Here is a 12885-nt window from a genome sequence, read left to right as displayed (position 1 = left end):
CCTCTATTCCTACATCCAGATCATTTATAAAAATATTGAAAAGTACCAGCCCTAAAATGGAGCCTTGAGGGACCCCACTGGTGACCGCCCGCCAGCCTGACGCAGCTCCATTTACCATAACCCTTTGGGCCCTGCCCGTTAGCCAATTGCTCACCCATCGTATGATGTTTTTATTTAGCTGTATGGTGGACATTTTGTCCAGTAGGATCCTATGGGAAACCGTGTCAAAAGCCTTGCTGAAGTCCAAAAAAATCACATCAGCTGGTTTCCCTTGGTCCACCATACGGGTGATCTTATCATAAAAGGAAATCAGGTTAGTTAGGCAGGACCTACCCTTCACAAACCCATGCTGGCTGGGACCAATGACTGCTTTGTCCCCCAGGTGCGCCTCAATAAGTCCGAGAACCAACTTCTCCATGATTTTACCAGGCACTGACGTGAGACTGACAGGCCTGTAATTGCTAGGGTCTTCTTTCTGACCCTTCTTGAAAATCGGCACGACATTTGCCAGCTTCCAGTCTACCGGGACCTCTCCAAATTCCCAGGATCGTTGAAAAATAATTGATAGAGGTTCCGCGATGACATCCGCCAGCTCTTTCAGCACCCGGGGATGAATCCCATCCGGACCCATGGACTTGTAGGGATCCAGGTGGAGTAGCAAATCCCGCACTCGTTCAGGGTCAGTTGGGAGTTTGTCATCCCCACCGTCCCGGTCCTCCAGCTCAGGGCACCCTGGGTCCCGAAGCCCATCATCGGCATTGAAGACAGAGGCAAAGAAGGCGTTAAGCGTCTCTGCTTTGCCTACGTCATCGTCTGTGAGGAGACCTTCCCTATCAAGGAGCGGCCCTATGTTTTCTTTAGTTCTCCTTTTTCCATTTACATATCTAAAAAAACCCTTTTTATTTTCTCTCACAGACACAGCCAGCTTCAACTCTAGCTGTGCTTTGGCCACTCGAACTTTCTCCCTACAAACACGAACAGCATCCCTGTATTCTTTCCATGACGCCTGGCCCTCCTTCCAGTAGCGAAACACTCTCTGTTTCCACCTAATCTCCATTAGAATGTCCCTGGTCAGCCACGCCGGCCTCCTGCCCCGCCTGCCTGACTTGCGATATTTTGGAATTGCCTTATCTTGTGCTTCTAGGAGGCATCGCTTAAAGAGTGACCAGCACTGGTGGACATCGAGGCCTTCAAGAGCAGTTTCCCAGGGGACCTTACTGACTAGTTCCCTGAGCAGCCTGAAGTCCGCTTTCCCCATATCTAGGGATGAGGTTTTGGTGGCGCTTTTCCTTCTGTCACCATAAATGTTGAACTCAACCACTTCATGGTCGCTATGACCGAGGCGGCCACCAATCACCACATCTCCCACCAGACCCTCTCTGTTTTCTAGCAACAGGTCTAGGAGGGCACCTTTCCTAGTTGGCTCCGTTAGCACCTGCACCAAGAAGTTATCATCTAGGTGCTTCATGAACCTCCTGGACTTGCTCGTGTCAGCCGTGTGGCACTCCCAGTTAACGTCCGGCAAGTTGAAGTCCCCCATAAGGACAAGGGGAGTTAATCTCGAGGCCTCTCTTAGTTCTGTAAAGAATAATTTATCGGCGCTATCATCCTGGCCAGGCGGTCTGTAATAGACTCCCACAACTACATCCCCTTTATTAGTTCGTCCCTTGATCCTTACCCAGAGGCTCTCAACTTTGCCATCGCCAACCTGAAGTTCCACACAGTCCAGCCCCTGCTTCACATACATCGCCACCCCGCCACCTCGCCTACCCTGCCTGTCCCTCCTGAAGAGCCTGTAACCATCTATCGCAACACCCCAGTCACAGGACTCATCCCACCAGGTTTCGCTTATGCCGATGATGTCGTAGTTGCGGGACTGGGCCAGGACTTCTAGCTCATCTATTTTATTCCTCATACTGCGTGCGTTTGTGTAAAAGCACTTCAGGTGCGTCTCCTTACACTCAGCACCTTGTGGATCTGACCAAAGGACCCCACTGGCACACAGCCCCTCTGATTCTAGCGTACCATCCCTTAGGTCTTCACCGGCTCGCCTGGTTTTAGCCCCTTCCCCCTTCGACTCTAGTTTAAAGCCCTATCTATCAGCCCTGCCAACTCCTGACCTAAGATCCTTACCCCTCTCCGAGAGAGGCGCATCCCATCCGGTGCCATCAGGCCCGGTGTAGCATAGACCTTCCCATGATCAAAGAAACCAAAATTCTGCCGGTCACACCAGTCTCGAAGCCACGAGTTTATGTGAACAGTACGTCTTTCAGCTTCGATCCCCCCTATCGGAAGGACAGAGGCAAACACCACCTGCGCCCCTGATCCTCTAAGTAGTCGCCCCAAATCCCTAAAGTCTCTTTTGATCGCCTTCGGACTTCTCGTTGCTACTTCATCGCTACCAGCCTGAAAGACCAGTAGCGGGTAGTAGTCAGTGGGCCATACCAGGCGCTTGACTTTCTTGGCAAAGTCTCTCACCCGAGCCCCAGGGAGGCAACAGACTTCTCTGCGGGTTGGGTCCGGTCGGCATATCGGTCCCTCTGTCCCTTTCAGGAGGGAGCCCCCCATAACAATAGCCCTTCTTTCTTTTTTGAAGGATGATGTGGCAATGCGACATAGATATAGATGTCATTTTGTTTATAATCTACTTGAAATATATAGCCACTTACTCTGTAGAGAAATCAGAAACATTTAATTTCTTGTTGAAATTAATAGCTTTTATGATACCTCTGTATGTAATGAAACTCTTTCTTTTGATTTAAATCATGCTTCACTTCTCAGGTATTCTCCATGCAAGAAGAAATATTAAATACTCGATGACACCAAAGTAAGAAAGCTTTGTCAATTCTGTTTAGTCCCTGACATAAGTACCTTCGTGCTTTTGTGTTGCCTCAGGTGGCTCCAAAGAAAGTGGAAATGTGGCAAAGCAGAAGTGTAATTGAAATTCAGCAGGGCTTGTGTCCAACCTGCTTAGGCTTTCCGAAAATCCCATTTTTCTGCATCCGTTGGCAGTGGATATCTGCGTAAAGCTTGGCCCTCGCTCCTAAAGCCGTCAAGATGAGGTTGTGAATGTTTACCCTAGGTCTGGCATAGGTGCAGCAGAAACCACCCGAGCTATGAGTTTTCTCGTGCTGCCTTAATGTCTCTCAGCATCACCCACACATCCTTAGGGTAAAAAGCGGTGGGTTAGATTCATCAACCGGCTTCCAGCTGGACCATTTATTAGGGAAATGAACTGCTTTGCCTCTGTTCTAGGCAATGCCCAGATTAGATGTTGGGTTCACTTGTTGCCTCTGGGCTGTTTCATGCAGATGAGGAAATAGATACTCAGATTTGCTGGACTTAGCGCGCACTCGCTGAGTGTTTAAAAAGTTGAACTGTCTCTATGTAAGAGAGCGGTTTGATAACAAAAATGCTGGAAAACAACGAGATAAAATATCTACGTTTTTTTCAAGTCTATTTTTTGCATTTTGTTGTGACTACCACAAGTGTTTATGTCCAAATAGTAACGTATGTAGAAACCTTCCTACCGTTGAAAATACACAGCTACCAAGGAGCTCCTTTTGTTCATTGTTCCCAGGTACAAACTGCAGCCTGGCTGCATGCTGATCCGGCCACGTTTCTTGGCTGTTGGAAATTACGCTGTCTGAGAGTTGACTAAAATTGGTTAAACAGCCAGCTGTCAAAGGGAAGCCTGAAGCTAAAAGATACAGTGTTTGTTTTAATTGCTAGGGGCTGAAGAGACTTTATTTAATTTGGGCTTGCAAGTTACTCAGTGCACAGCTTTATTTTCTCAGCTCATCAGATCCATTTAAGGCTGTTTGTTGATCATAAGGTACGTTAGAAAAATTGTGATTCTTTAAAGTTGCTTGTTGAACATGGTTAGACTATTGCTTTCAGTCTTCAAATGTCATCTAAACCGATTGTTGAACAGTTTGATGTATTTGCCATTGACTGTTACTAAACAACTTCTTACGTGGAGGGGGTAAGGAAAAGTGATTGTGCATCTGGAGTCGGTCAGTGAAAGCTCACAGCTGTCAAATTGGCGTGCCGTGCTTTGCAAAGGCTTATCTGGGGAAATGTACTTCTGCTAATTACTACATGTGTGGAGCAAGGGGAGCCCTGCTGCGTGTGTGACTTCCATCCAACCATCACCTTGGTGCGGAGCTGCTACACTGAAAATGATGGATTGACTCAGTTTCCTTTTGGGAAACAGCAGCGGAAAATAAGATGCCTGGGATTAACTGCTGCCAAGGAGGGCAGCCCGAAAGGTGAAGCTCCCAGAGAAATCACATCCGTATCATTTCTGCTGAGGCTTCTGGGAGGTGGGGAATGGGTCCTTGAAAAGCTGGGCAGTTTCCCCAGCAGCTGCTGTTTCCAGTAAGGCATGTGGATATATCCATGAGATTATGTGTGTGCAGAGAAGGTATTAGGGACCTTTATAGTGCTGCTAGGGCTTGCCAAAAAATCTAAGTGGACTACAGCTAGCGGGCCTAGAAGCAGAATCAGCTCTCTTAATGCAGCCCGAAAACCTCTTCACTAGCAGTGTATATACAGAGTTTTTTCTTCCCACAAAAAATCCTGAAAGTTTCCTTTTCCACTTGAGCAGGGCTTAAAGTCAGAGGAGTGGGGGAAAATTCTGCAGAAATGCCCCATTACACATGTTAAGAACATTGTTTAATTATTTTTTTTCTCCCTGTTATTGCTTATTTTGAGAAACACCTCTCATTTTAGAACACTTTGTAATGTGTTTTGTAGAAATTTGCTGTTCTATTGGTACACTCTTGTGCAGTTCCAGCTCTGACCAACAGTATGGTGTAGCACATTGTGCACTCCAGCGTATTTAATTTCACAGAAGTTGGCTGTGCCTGCCCTTTTCACTGCTACAAAATGTATTTACATAAGAAGGCTGTAAATGAGATTCTGGAAGGTATCAGAATGGGCCATATGCATGCAGCCAGGCCTGGTCCCGGAGGGAGCAGGTGGGTTATTCTCCTGTTTTACCGACTGGGACGGCGCCAGCAGGGATGCTGGGCTGGCTTTCACCACATTCCAAAGAAGGAGGCTGCTTGGGAGGTTGCAGGAGGGAGCAGCACCAGTTTTCAGAGAACTTGGGTAGCATTTAGGCATTTAAGCCCAAGGCGGTGGCCCTCATTCCCCTGGCGATTCCCACAGCAGTTTTTCTGGTGAGGGCTGATCTGCCTCGGGGTGATGGACCGCCTTGACTTTGCCCAGAGCTGCTGCCCTCTTGGGAAGGTTGGTGTGCACCATGCTTTTGATCCTCTGGGGCTGCTTCCAGTGCCCGATGTGCAGCTCGCTGAGCTTCTAGAGGGGCAAGACTCTCTAGATGGGGTGGGTGGCAACAAAGGGACACTTCCTTCTCTTCCCTAACTTGAAAAAAGCAGCCTTGAGTTGTGCTCTCTGCTTTCAGGAGTATTTATACATCTAATAAATAAGTGCTTGACACATGAAGCATAATCAGTACTTGGCATAGGGATCCTCTTCTCTGACTGCATGGGAAAAGGAGAAGGATTTGTGTAGCTGTGTGAGAGAGGTGCCGTAACTATTTTCTGCTTCTGTGCCTGGCCTCTTAATCTCTTTACGTAAATTGAATATTGCCCCTTCATGTCCAGCAGATGTTGCTGTTGAATCACCAACACTGAAAGAGGAGGTATGGTACTTTATACAGACAAAAGAGGTCTAATTAAAAAGAGAAATGCAGTGTCTATAGGTTTTTGCATTTACATATGCCAGCTTGGGATCTGCTGTTTAAATGAGAAGTAACCATTACATGTAACACTGAGCTAGAGGTTTAATGTCCTGTGCAGGGAAAGTGCTTTTCTAGCCTGCATCTCTGTTATGGCTTTACTAAATACTTATATTTTGTACTCTCATTATAAGAAGCCCAAATCATGTCAGTCATGGTGATACCTCTATAGCATGATAAATTTTGCAAAGCTATTCCATATGGTAGGAATAAGCATTCCTGCAGCCTCTTCGGGTCAGCATTTGTCCCTTGGAAGCTGGGGTATTGCCAAGTCATTGGAGCACTTTTTAGGATGAAAACCCGTGATGTGGGGTGTTTTTTGCATCCTTTAATTGAGGGAGACAAAGCAGGGGAGGCTGGTCCCTTTGGGAGACTAAAAGAGGATAAAGAAGGAAACGTTTAAAGGTAGCATGCTGCTTTTAGCAACATCTGTTCTGTAAGATTACGTGTAGGGAAAGCTTTTTTTTTTTAACATTCAGCCTGGTCTTCTGATAGTTTGGGGAATAGTTTGTTATTGATTAGAATAAATGTGTGAGTAAAATTCTGAGTAAGCAAGTAATCTCGCTGCTGAATTTTCTTTTGCAATGACATGGGAAAGCATCTGCAGCTATTGGTTTCCTTGGAAACAGATTCCCTGCAAACGCTAAATGCAGTGCACTAATTCTGTCAATTTCACTGCATTTGAGAAGAGTTTGACATGCACACTTGGACCTTTCTACCACGTTTGTTTCTCAAAAGCTGTGTCGTTTGTGCTGTTCTCCCGTAAAACACGTGATCAAAGGAGATGTGCTGCATGCTTTGGATTTCGGACAGAACAACAAGAAAGGTTGGTATTTACAAAAGTAAACATGGGCATCGTTTATATATATATATATATGTATATTACAGCATCTGCTTTTCTGCACACTTATTTTTAAAGTCTTGTATTTTAAGCTCAATGCCATTTTTTGCGTATTGCAATCTTAGCTGTTTTTGGAGATCAGAGAGCTGCTGAAAGTTATTGCTAGTACATTTGCCTCATAATAGGATTTTGGCAGGACATTGGCTTTATTTGTAGTTTACTTAATACATTCAGTGTGGGATACATGTATGTGTTCTCACAGAAGAGTATTTTTGTTCTGGCTGTGGCAGGGGTATGATTTCATATATTGTGTTAGGATGTTTTAGTGGTGTTTATGATTAGCTTCAACAGTTCAAGCCAAAACTAAATCTGTGCAACAGTGTGGTTTGTGCGGCTATATCAGGAAGAATTTAAGACTTTTATTTGCATTACTGTCTTTTATGAAAGAGAAGTTACGTTAAGCAAGCACTAACGAGTATTAGATTATTTTTGACAGGTATCTTTACCATAGTTCACGTGAGTAACTGGGTCACAAGCACAAGAGATACAAGTCACATTTGTGACTGTCTTTCTGGTAGTAAAATGGTTTCCCATAGATATTGGGAAAATATCATATAGCACCAAGAAGGCTGTGCTGTATAGAAAAGCGATTTTAACTCATATTGACAAAATGTTGGCTGTAGCTTGGCAAATACTGCAGAGACATCTGGCAGTGATTCCATAGTGGGATTGCTTTCTCAGACTGTCTTTAAAATGTTTCATGAACTCCTTTTTCTCTCTCAAAGGAGGTAGCTGTCCATGTGAAATTATATTTAAACTCAGTTGTTAGGTCTTTTGCATTTCGGATTTTACTCATGAGTATTTATCAGTCCTCGTTTCTGAGACCTTCCTGTGCTTTCTGCTCCCTGCAGATAATGTTGCCTGTCTTGGCTGAGGTGGATCTATTTAAACAAATCTCCCCCTATAAGGGACTCGAAGGGAAGTTTCCATGGATTTTCCTTTATTACTTTGATAATAAAAGCTTTGGGTGCTTGAGGTTACTAATATTACAGTAGAATGGCTGGTGTGCTCAATGTACAAATTTAGCTTATGGGAGGACTGGGGACGTGGGGAGAGCAGGCAGATACACTGTCTTTTCCATGAGAAACTAGTCTTTAGTTTTAAACATCCTATTTCACAAATGGCAGGAGGAGAGGGAGGACAGGGACAGCAGGAGAATAGAATGATGTCATATGTTACCCGTGATCTCCTTTCTGCATACTGTGCTTCCCCTCCTTATTGTCACCACACAATTAAAAACCTCAAAAAGTAATATAAAAATATTGACTCTGTCGTAAAGCAAACAGTGCAGTTCTTTGAACACCACAGCCTAATCCCATGAAAGCAGGAAAATAAAAGTTGAACCGTATCGTAACTACTGCTACTTTTTGAGAGCTTTTTGTCTGCGCTCTCTTACCACACCGCTGCTAATGACTCTGCCAGATGTCCCACTCGCACATGCTTGTGGCAGCAAGGAGAAATTGGATATTTAGAAAGATGAAACGAGATAACAGTTTTTACTGGTAACGTTGTGCTATGCAGAGATTTGGGGTAGTTAAAGAATATCTGACCGATGTATCTGATAACGTCATTGCAAGCGTTATTTGATAGGTTATTTATTGTTATGCATTTCTTTTATTTTTACCCAGCAGAGCATTCCAACCAAAGTTACTTGTCAAGTTTTACCGTTTTAGCAGGTGCTCCTAGTAATGGCAGGTCCAGCTGTGCTAATAACCACGGATGCCAAGGTGACTATTTCATTAATGCCTTACTCTGTTTCTTCAAAGGGTCTGCCAAGGTCGGGAAGGAAGTAAATGGCTTTTAGAGTAATGCTAATGCAGATCAGTCTCTAGGGAGTCTAGAGACTTTTTTTTTTCCTTTGGTGTGGGTTGTTTTGGTGTAGCTCAAGTTTCAAGTGTTGCCTTCCAGTGCATCCTATCTGGCATCCTCAAGCCTCCTCTGCACACTGCCTGTTGCGATCACAGCTTTTAAATTGTTTCATAATTCTAGCCTCTACTGATTTTTTGGTGATATTCACCTCTGAAAATGCTCTTCCTCTTGCATGCACGGGTGGGAATGGTGAAGAGGATCAAAATGTTCCCATTCAGAGATCCAGGCATTGCCACAAAGCGTACAGGAACATGACTGGAGACCGGTCCATTATATATTTCCTGTCTTGTAAAGGGAAATACAGTACAATAATTCTTTATTTCCTTGAAATCTCTTCTATGCCTAACACCGTGACAAAAATCATACTAAAGCATTGTAATGACAAATATATGTCTGTGTACAATGAAATAGTGTGCGATGCTTTCTTTTTCACCTGACACATTTGTGTATTTTTCCTTTACTTTCCTGGAAATTTTTGTGGACTTCAGAATTTTTCATCAAGTTGTAGATTTTTTATATTATAAGTAACACCTGACCGGAATCAGATCAAAACCAGCAGTATAGACAAGCCCTTTGAACTGAGATAACCAGCTTCTTTGAGTCTGTCTCATTGTGCACTCAGCTAGGAGTGTTTGAGGAAACTCTGTCAAATATTACAGTTAAATTGTCATGTAGATGAGTAAACACAGGTGGGTAAACTGCATTAGAAGTACATGACATGACTGCACAGATGCTCTGCTGAGGCTCTGCGTTGGTGAGCTTGAAAGCTGAAGGATCAAGTCATTTTCAGCGTGTTCAAACTGGTCTGATAAAGAGCTCTGACAGCAGAACCTTGAAGAAAGAAAACTTGAAGAACTTGAGAAAGGCTACAAACACAGAACATGAAATTTCGTGGAAATCTCATTTCAAGCTTTAAGTCTCTTAAAACATGAGTTGACAGACAACTAAGAACAGTGTGATTAAACAGCTATTAGGAATACCAGTGTTTAAAATACTTTTGTGTACCAGTTGGTGCATCATGGAGGTTATTAATTACCAGCAACTGTGCAGATGACTTGACAGCATAGAAGCAAGCATGCCTGATGAGCTGGAGGAGCCAAGCCTGGAGCAAGAAATTGTGCACTGTGCTCCGAATATGAGTCCCTCTGAGAGCCAATCCTTGTTTTAATCTTTGTGGATTTACGTAGCTAGCTCTTGATTGCAGTTGTGATCAACTCAACTCAAAAGATACTTTTTCTAGTTATCCAGACATTATAAAGCTTAAAAATGATTGAAACTGTAGCCCATGCAACCTCTAACGTGAAGTAAATAGTTTGTCAAAGCACATTTTTTACCTCATTTTAAAGACAAAGTAAATGAAAATAAAACAGCATTGCATTAAGCTTGTCACTGAAAAAACAATGTTTGTCATGGATTGGAAATAGCTGTAAGGAGGTGTGTGGGGGTAAAAAGCAATAGCAGCGTGTAACCGAAATAATAAAGAATTTTACACATGCATGCTTACCTGAGAGAAGATTTCATACCCTGGCTCTGAAACATTTCCCTTTCAAAAGCAGTAACTATTCAGAACCGTGGTCCTTAAGGAAAACTAACAATACTGTCAGGAGCCCATCAGAGCAAAAGTTTGATCTTTGTTTCAAGATGAAAACATGACAGGGTGGTTTGGATGTGGCTTACAATGTAAAGAAGCTGAGGCATTTTCCTTTCTGACAGCTTTGCTGTAATGAAAGCAGTGAAATAAGTTGAAGATTAGTCTTCCTGTCCCACAATGTATAGTGGAGACCACCTGCCAGGAAAGATCAGTTTAATTTGCCCAGTTTGGGAAGTAGCATCTTCTGTGACATCTGTCAAATAGAAAAAAAAAAAAAATGGGATCTGAAAATATTCACTATTTCATATGCTATATATAAAGACAAATTGTTGTGAACTGAAAATAGTGATTTTTGCATGTCAAGATATGAAACACTTGTCATTGTCTTCAAAAGCCTTTCCTTAAAAGCATTTTTTTTTTTTTTCCTACCTGGAATCTCCTGCCACTTCTGAGGAGATCTGACCTGGTCTTTCATTCCTACATTAAGCATCTGCCAATGCCACCAAATCACCAAAATGCTACCAAACCACCAATCACCAGACTAAGAACAGAACAGATCAGCTGAAAGGGACCTACAAAGATTGAGTCCAACTGATCGACCCCTTCAGTGCTAACCAAAAGTTACGGCATCTTACTGAGGGCATTGTCCAAATGCCTGTTGAACACTGACAAGCATCGGGCATCAACCACCTCTCCAGGAAGCCTGTTCCAGGGTTTGACCCCTCTCACAGTAAAGAATTTTTCCAAATGCCCAGCCTGAACCCCCCTTGTAATGCTGTTTTATTTACTGAGGACTATGCAATAACATCGAATGTGGCATTAGCTTGTTAAGGAGACGAACACGGAGAAGTTCACAAGCTCTGTTGTAAAAGACACAAAGGAACCATTGAAGGAACCAGGATAAGGGTAAATGATCAGTGAGTCTTGCGCAGGGTTTGGCCTCTACAGCTGCAACCCTTGGGGTTGTTGGAAATTATTTTCCTGTTCCTGAATGCTTTTTGGGACTATTAAAATTTTCCTGTTCTGCATCAAGGTGAAGACAAGACCTTCGGTGGTGCTTGGGGTGCAGTCCAGGAGAGAGACTGGCACCCAGGCCAGAACAGAAGGTAGGACTGATGCCTGAGATCAGTCAAACCACTCACAAACTGGATTTCCCTGTGTCCTAGCTGCTTTGCTATTCTGAAAAGGGAAGAGCTTTCTGTGACTAGAAAGCCCCAGTGAATGTTACATTTTTAAAGCTGTGGAAGTGGAGTAAAGGCAGTAAAAGTTTAAGATAGGTCCCATTAATAAAAGAAGTTCAGAATTAAAGCTGACATCCTTCTACTCTGTCCTTTCTCTGTGACACAACTTGTCAGCCTGTTCCTCGGGGTAAGCTCTTCGGTTTTATTCTGTGCAATCAAATTGAATGGTCCTGGAAATATCCTACTTTTTTTTTTTTTTTTTTTCTTTTGAATACCTTTTAGATTACCAACTGTATGTGAAATTAGCAATTATAAGTGACAGTTCAATATCACATCTCATTACCCTCTGTTGCTGAGAATGTTTTAAATCAGCCCTGCCTCTTGAATGGCAGAGCTAATGAACTTGTATGTGCGTGGCCGGTTCTTTTGAAAGAGTGATTTTACAAACTGGGGCACGTCATAAGATTTGAACTTCTCCTAATATTTCAAAGCTGAACACACACACAAAAAAAAGGATTTGAAGATTTAACTCTAATACTTTTTAGGAGTCCTCAAAATCCTTGAGCTTTAAAAAGATACTGGACGGATTTTCTTCAGTAGAAATTAATTTTATGACTCCTCGCCCTTTATTTCCTCCAGCGTGACAGAAGAGTGTCTTCTGGATTGATTTCTTTTCTGCATGTAAATATGAAATACTAACTCTGAGGTAAAATGTTACTGTGGCATCTCTGCATCCTAATTCTATTACTTATTTAATTCTCTCAGTACCTTTCAATATTTGCTTGCTTTTTAAAACCAGCATTCCTTTATTTACACTTCTTTGTCTATGTTTGAAGTACCATCGTTCCATTTTATTGTTTTTTTTTTTTAGGGGTTGGAATACAATTTCCCTTGTGTGACCTTTCCTTTAACTATACATACCCATGGAATTGTCCTGAGGAGGAAAGCAACATAACGATATGTCATTTCTTTCCACATTCTGCATGCAGCAAGTTCTTTCCCCATTCACCTGTGTGCTTCCTATCTTTGCTCTTCCTTACCGCCTACAGAAAACACATCCCTCATCTCTAAATACATGTCAATGAGCATGGAAAGGTGGGGTGTTTCTTGGCACTGCACTAACTAAAAGGCAACATGGTTCCTTGCCATGCCTGCTTTTAGGGGAGTGCAGCTGCTTGTATGTCGGGGTAGTTTAGCTCCTCAAGCTGGAGAAGATAGATAGAGAGCTGCTCCAGCTCTGTGCTAAGCGTGGGTAGATAGGGGGGTGTTAAACTAAATAAACTCTTTCACGCCCATTATATCTACACTGATAACTTAATCCAATGTGGAAAAAGAGGAGGGTGAAGAAAATAACCGAATGGAGCGGTTACTGGGAAACTAGACACACCATAGAAACACAGAAGATGTAAATGATATTTCATTCATTTGCTTCCTAAATGCAAGGGAGGCTAGGGGAAAGGAAAGGAAAGGAAAGGAAAGGAAAGGAAAGGAAAGGAAAGGAAAGGAAAGGAAAGGAAAGGAAAGGAAAGGAAAGGAAAGGAAAGGAAAGGAAAGGAAAGGAAAGGAGAGGAGAGGA

The 12885-nt window shown here is 43.0% G+C and overlaps 1 protein-coding gene across 8 annotated transcripts in view; it reads left to right on the top strand.

Annotated features, from left to right (window-relative positions):
- The window catches only part of MCF2L (MCF.2 cell line derived transforming sequence like), a 162522-nt gene that overhangs the window by 15649 nt on the left and 133988 nt on the right, over nucleotides 1-12885 (top strand). Inside the window, exon 1 of one of the 8 annotated variants that reach the window (XM_035317669.1) lies at nucleotides 6432-6588. The exons of the other annotated variants lie outside the window; for them this stretch is intronic. The gene's annotated coding sequence lies outside the window, so the exon portion shown is untranslated. Of the gene's footprint in view, nucleotides 1-6431; nucleotides 6589-12885 lie in introns of those variants that run through there. 8 annotated transcript variants of the gene reach the window in all.

Source organism: Oxyura jamaicensis, chromosome 1 (genome assembly GCF_011077185.1).
Source record: "Oxyura jamaicensis isolate SHBP4307 breed ruddy duck chromosome 1, BPBGC_Ojam_1.0, whole genome shotgun sequence".
Classification (NCBI taxonomy): domain Eukaryota; kingdom Metazoa; phylum Chordata; class Aves; order Anseriformes; family Anatidae; genus Oxyura; species Oxyura jamaicensis.
The sequence above is the reverse complement of the archived record's forward strand: the minus strand, read 5'-3'. Positions and strand labels throughout refer to the sequence as shown.